Raw genomic sequence first — 6,936 nt, forward strand, 5'->3', positions numbered from 1 at the left:
TTGCCCCAAGCAGACACTCCACAGCCATCTGCATACATATTACACAAGGTCTCACATAAAACAATGCACTATTTCAGAAAGGTATGTCTTACAATGAAAGCAGAAAGAAAATGTTCACTTTGTGCTTAGTAGAAGTCCCTAGAAGTCTTTGTTTTTGGACATTTTGTACAATCATTGAAATGCGACATAGATGATGTATTTAATTTTTAGGTGTTGAGCTTTACAGGACAATAAGAACCAAAGATAAATTCACAAATCCAAAAAGTGGCACGACTGAATCACTCACCCACAGACAAACACAGGATACAAATAAGAGGTTCCGCACTGTCAAAAAAGGCCTCAAGTCTCCTTGAATCCTTTTGTTGAAATCATGAATACACTTAAAAAAAAAGTATAACAGAAGAGAAAAAAATATCCCATCATTTTTTTGGTCAGCTTACCCAACCACATGATTTCTGTCCTTGAGTGAGCGACAGATAAAAGCTCTGATAAAAGGCCCTTGAGGGAAATGATAGGAGTTTTGATGGAGGTCTTGCTGTAATGTTCTAAGGTCAAAGATAGAAGTCTAAGTGATACCAAAATATAAAGCAATTGACTTATTTGGATATGACAGCATGGATATAGGTAAATTACTCTGATAAAAAAAAAAGGAGTCCAAGTTTTGAAGGTGGCCTCTGGGAATGCTATGAAGCCGTGTTTTTATAAGTGGGTCGTCGGTTACATACTATTTTCTGCCAAAGTTAGAGCCGTTTTGGTTATTTCACAAAATACATTTCTGTATTTGTGTCTGGAAAAGGTGGTGTCATGTGCATCCCTGGACCAATCACAATTTAGAAACAATAAAATCAACCTGCGATGACAGTCGTGGGGTTGTTGCTATTGTTGCCAGGCCACTGTCAATCAAATGTAATCAACCCACACCCACACAGTCTTGAAGCAGGTTAGCTGGGATTTTGAGTTTTTATACTCTTAGTAAATAAATAATAATGATGTATTGTTTTGTTTTGTTATTACTTTGACTGTAGTTTATTTGGGAATGAATGTTTACTGAGAAATACTTGAGATTTAAAACCAAGCTTTCAGAGAGATTAAATTGAAGGTCAACAACATAATAATGGAAAGAGACATATTTTTGATTGAAGGCCAAATGGCAAATAAATGGAGAAGAGGATTGGACTGACAATTGAGCCTAAGGGTTGCCTGCAGGATGTGGAAGCTGAGGATGAGCAAGAATTCCCAGTGGAAATGCAACGTTTTGTATTGCATAAATATGAGGGAAAACCAGTCCAAAGAGAGCCACTTTACCTGATGTCTTAAAAAAATTTGGACTGCAGGCTACAGTTAGACCTAAGAATAAGGGGATGCCCGAAGAAGATCATTTGTCCATTTTCAGGAGGGTGGATTTTAATTCAGAGGAAAAACTAAAAAGAGAGGGGACATTTTTTAAGAAGTAGTTGGAGAAAAACATCTTTCTACAGCACCATGGAAACAAAAGAGTAATATATATCAACTGCACGCAACTACAAGTTTCAAGATTGTTTCTGTTGTTGGCCGACAGTACGTCTACCACCACAGAGTACACACTGTCAGCTGTAACCATGACATGCTCACTGGGAGGAGGAGCCTCACATTTGAACCTGGAGAGACGGACAAATTATTTCCAACACTATTATGCTGTGTTACATTTTGGTTGAAAAACGGAGATTCTTTAGTCAAAATTCTGCGTATTGGAGCAGAATGACTCACCCTGATAGGGAAAGGACAGATGGGGGGGGCTGTTAGAGGATAGAGTGTGTGTGTGTGTGTGTGTGTGTGTGTGTGTGTGTGTGTGTGTGTGTGTGTGTGTGTGGTTCCGCTGTGACGGTCATGTAATTTTAAAAGAAAAACATAAAAAAATAAACACTGATGCAATTTTGACCTTACACATGGTGTGTGTCTCTATTCTCCCATGTTAAGAGACTATTGGATGTCAGTGAGGTGGGTGAAAAGTCAGAGAGTGTAATCGGACGCAGACACACAAACCTTGTAGCCACTTTATACTGTTTGTTTAATGCACTGCAAGTGTAAGTTTCACTGCCCTTGAGAAGACCAAGTGAAATATGTTCCATGTTTTTAGGACACCAGAAACAGAACCCAACATCCTCATCTACTGTAGTGTCATCACTTCTTTTGTTTGGTATTCCCACTACTGCGGTTTATTTGTAGCTGTTGTCAGGCATCCTGGAGTAACTGGTAATGAGCTTACCCAACCTGGTGCTGCACAACACGGGCTGCTCCCGCGTGCTTTCCTCAATCGGCTTCTTATGCCATTGAGGGGTCAGAGGTCACAACAACTGGGATTAGCAAAGGAGAGTTACTGTTACTATTTGGTACTGTGCGTCAAATACACAGGGCAAGGTACATGAAAACTCTGAGTACATCACAAAAATTTCGGAGAGAATAAAAAGGCAAAAGGCAAAAAGGTAAAAGGCAAGATATTCTGCTCTTCCACATATAAACTATTATATTCATATAGATTGAATTCTGTACTGAAAAAATTAACTATACATTAAAGGATGGCCTTCACACAGGCTCATTTGAAGGACCCAGTGACAGGATTCCTATTCATTGTACATCTTTTTCCACTCTGTGTAGCCCAATACTGCCACCTACTGGAGGAAGTTATTGAAAGTTAATACATACACATGTCAATAGATATGCATACACATTGATACTGTACAAGTACAAGGTGTTAATTGAAGAAAATGCTGGAGTGAGTTAAATGTTAAATGTGTTCATTGATTTCACTTAATTTACATTAAAATGTCAACAAAATTAATGCAATATCAGGAAAAATCTATTCAATGTGTATTCTCATGTGGCTCAGCGTAACTTCTTTCAGGAAGACCTAACTTTTTAATCAGTGCACTCCTAAATCATTTCAGCTGTTATCCTAATAAATGTATTTTGTTGCTGTGTATCACTGTCACATACATGCAACTAGTCTCTCCTGATTTAAATATAGCTCAGCGTACATTCTTTCAGGAAGACCTAATTTAATCAATGCTCTCTTCCTAAATGGAATCAGCTGGTGGAGGCGTTCACCTTCCTGCTTAACCAATCAGAAACCTACGCAAATTGCAAGGGCCAATCATAGAATCACAACCCTGCTTTTAAAAATCTGTTTCTCCCTGTGCTGGTCAGCTGTCGTTGCAGACAAAGAGTGCAACCCCCCCCCTTCCTTCCACTTCCAGCTGACTGCTCCTTCTGTCTGGTCTTCAGGCTCCTTCGTTGCCACCACCTGTGTCTAGATTCCATCTGAGGGTCTGATGGTTCTCTACCCTTATATAGATATAAGAAATATTCGTGTAGCGATGGAGTCTAATCGCCAAAGACTTTGCACATTTCATTGAGCTGCACAATAAACCTCATTTGCACATCTGCAAACATGTCTCTCCTGTTTGAATTGCTATTGTTTTTTACTTTTTCCCGACAGACTTGCACTAGAAGCATCGATGTCATTGTATCTCATTAGGTTGCTTATCACAACCAGTTTTGAAAAATGGTATGCTGTATCCTGAAAAATTGTGTAATTGCATATCTACTTACTTTGTAGTAATATGATTTTGTGAAATAGGGGCAGTACCAAATGAGCTATTTGCTTCTGCCTGCTCTCTCTCAAACTCATCCATTTATATATATATATATTACAAAATATCAGAATTTAGTATTTTATTTTTTGGTTTTAATGTTTTAGTTTGTCTTGCAACATTGACTGTTAATCAAATTAAAAAAACAAAACTTTTGAGTGACAATATTTTGCAACATAACATAACACATAATTCTTGTCCCTTTTTGGTATCTTTGCAGCAAAGACTGTGTCCGCCATGTGTGATTATTATCCTGTGTGTGTGTGTGTGTTGTGTGTGTGTGTGTGTGTGGTGTGTGTGGTGTGTCAAAGCAACATGACTCCTCAGGGGCTAACAGAGTGACAGCATCACTGTAGGTCAAGTCGGTGCTGTCAGACATGGTGAGCTGATGTAACCTTGCCGCCGCTGTGTCTCCTGCCCGCCGGAGCTTTTCCAGAGGACAGGAGACTCAGCCAGTCTTGACAGATAACAGTTAATTACTCACCAACTCTGAATTCACTTAAATGTAACAAAGGCAAAAGGCAACCTTTGATTTCTAACTTTATTTTTGTAAAGAGAAATGTAATTACAATAATAAAGTGGTACAGAGCAGTAAATTCCAAGCACACACATATATCAGTGTAATGTTAATTATGTCACTCCTTTAAGTGATTAAAATGATATTTTCATGTGCTCTATTACTTTAGTTTTGTTATATGTAGGGAAGGGAGGTCCCAAATGCAGAGATGACAGGCAGGCAGGAGAGCATTTGACCAGGCTTTATTACATAAAAAAAAGAAAGTCCAAACCAAAAAGGGATCTCCAGTATGACAAAAGTACAGTCATGAATCCAAAACGTCCCAAAACAGAGACAAAATTCAAAAAGGTCCACAGGGAAACTAACCTTAGAGTCTAAAATGCAAAGCAAAATGACAGGAACAGGCAAACGGTGACCAAGCACAGCAACACACAAAACAATCGGATAAGAGACAATGGGAGCACGGACAGTAAATACACTGTAACGAGATGACGAGAGGCAGGTGACAAAAGGGCCGGGAAACAGGTGGAAGACATCAGGTAATCACAGGAACGGGAAAACACAGGAAGTAAAACTGAAGACAAGACAGCTCAGAAAACCAGATTATTAAAACAAAACAGGAAACAGAAGATACAGACAATCAAGGGAAATACAAGACAGAAACTACAACACGAGACTGGGGAGGAAACTAGGACACAAGCACAAGGAGACAAGACAGAACCAAATAAGGAGGAACAAAACACCCAAACCAAGTTTGTCTCTATTACTCATCTGGCCTCCTGAAATCCAGCAAAACATATTATAGCTTGAAAAATATATAAACAAGCAGTTCTTAATTATTCTGTGTGACAGGTTGTTCCATTTGAAAGACTTTGAAAAGACCTTTGTATGGCACGTCTGGCTGTGCAGGGAATTAAGTTGCTGATTTTGAAGCATTTAAACGTTACTACCTGGCTTTTTTGGAATCTACATCCTCCTTTAGTTTCTTTGATATTCTGCCTGAAATAATAGGCAGCAGTACTGTAAATACTGTAAATCTCAGTTTACAATAAATTACATATTCAGAAGATTGTTTCTTTTAAAGACTGTTTTGTCTAAAGCCTGCTGTGACAGATATTGATACAGATACAGATATTTCTTTTATTAATCAAGAATTAGTCTCACTTTGCCAGACCATCCACACACTGCGGCGCAAAGGAGGGTCTGGCTAGTACACACAGCATTCTGGCATGGGAGAAAAACATGCTCTGGTTTATTGGCATTTCTTTAAACCAGTCAAAATCTTCTTGGGCGGAGCTTAACTCCGCACGGAGCCGCTATCAAATAGTTGCGTGAGAGAAAACTCAGACTGACAGATAGTCTAGCTAGCTGTCTCAATTTACCAAGAGTGTATGGCCGCGGCCTGGAGCGTCCCATGTCATGCCGTCCCGTCTCATGCCGTCCCGCCTGGTGCCATCCCCGAGCTTCTACTTTTCAAAATAAAAGCTTGCATCTGGAATAAAATAAGCTTGCGACAACTATCATGCTAATGAATAAAATACTTGAAATATATATATTTTTTTTATAATTAAAAATATATGTCTATAAAATAAATGCAGATTATAGGCAAACAAAAAAATTCCTTTTATGGCTGCAACCTGGTGCCATCCCGTCTCATGCCCTCTCGCCATGCTGACAAGCAATTGTATTTGCAGCAGTGATGTCCCAGTGAAGTGTGAAAACAATAAAGAATATAAAAATAAAAAGGAATCTTTGGAAGACTGTAACATGTTTATTTTTGAATTCTTAGTCTTGCGTGTGCAGATTATCCCTCCTCAGGAAATCCTGCTGTTAGTTGGCAGAAATGTACGGTGGTCGACAGGGGCAAACGCCCTGCAATTTAAGAAAACACATGCAAATGGACAAAACACAAGCAAATTAGGAAAACAACTTCATTAATTTGACAAAACGTATGTGCAGCATTTAGCAAACGCGCTGGACATACACACAACACAAGCAAATACTGCAAATACAGAGACGATGCAAAAAGAAAAGCAGATGCAACAAAAAAAAACGCTCCATCCAGATTACACAACGGAAGTTGTCCAGGCCTCTAGAGGGAGCAGCTAAGTGGAACAGCTTGATCTTTGACCTCACGGGAGAGAGTGCTCTGTCTTTTATCCGTCTGGTATGGCTGCAGCCTGGAGACCTCCTGTCTCATGCCTCCCGTCCATAAACTGTATATTAAATTAATATTATTAATAGAATGTATTGATAATATATAGTCTATGCTATGCTCGCGTGGCCTCACAACTTTTCAAAATAAAAGCTTGCGTCTGGTCCGCTATGTCTTTGTACTATGGTGTTTTGGATCTTTTTGAACTGAACAGTACGGCAATCCTGCTAACGAATACAACTTTTTCAGCAGATGTCTTACTTACAACACAATGGAGTTAGCAGTTTTGTGTGTATATTTTCAGCAGGATTTATTCAGTTTGGTAAATCCCACGGCCTCTATAAAGCTATCTCAATGACTGGTTAGGGAGGGACTAGAAATCCTGTCAGTTTTTTTTTTTAAGAGTGAATTGCTCCAGAATATGAATACAGATTGATTACTTATTTTATTACTTATTTTGTTGGTAACCGTTGTTGTATAATCACAATGTTACACTGAGGAGGCCCACACTTCAGTGATGCGCCTTTCGGACAAACTTTTTCCCTCTCATGTAAAATGGCTTAAACAAACGTCCACGTTAAACGTTGATGCAGTTTTAAATGTTTTATTACCACGAGTTTACAGACACATCTCTG

Source organism: Etheostoma spectabile, chromosome 12 (assembly GCF_008692095.1).
Source record: "Etheostoma spectabile isolate EspeVRDwgs_2016 chromosome 12, UIUC_Espe_1.0, whole genome shotgun sequence".
Taxonomy (NCBI): Eukaryota; Metazoa; Chordata; class Actinopteri; order Perciformes; family Percidae; genus Etheostoma; species Etheostoma spectabile.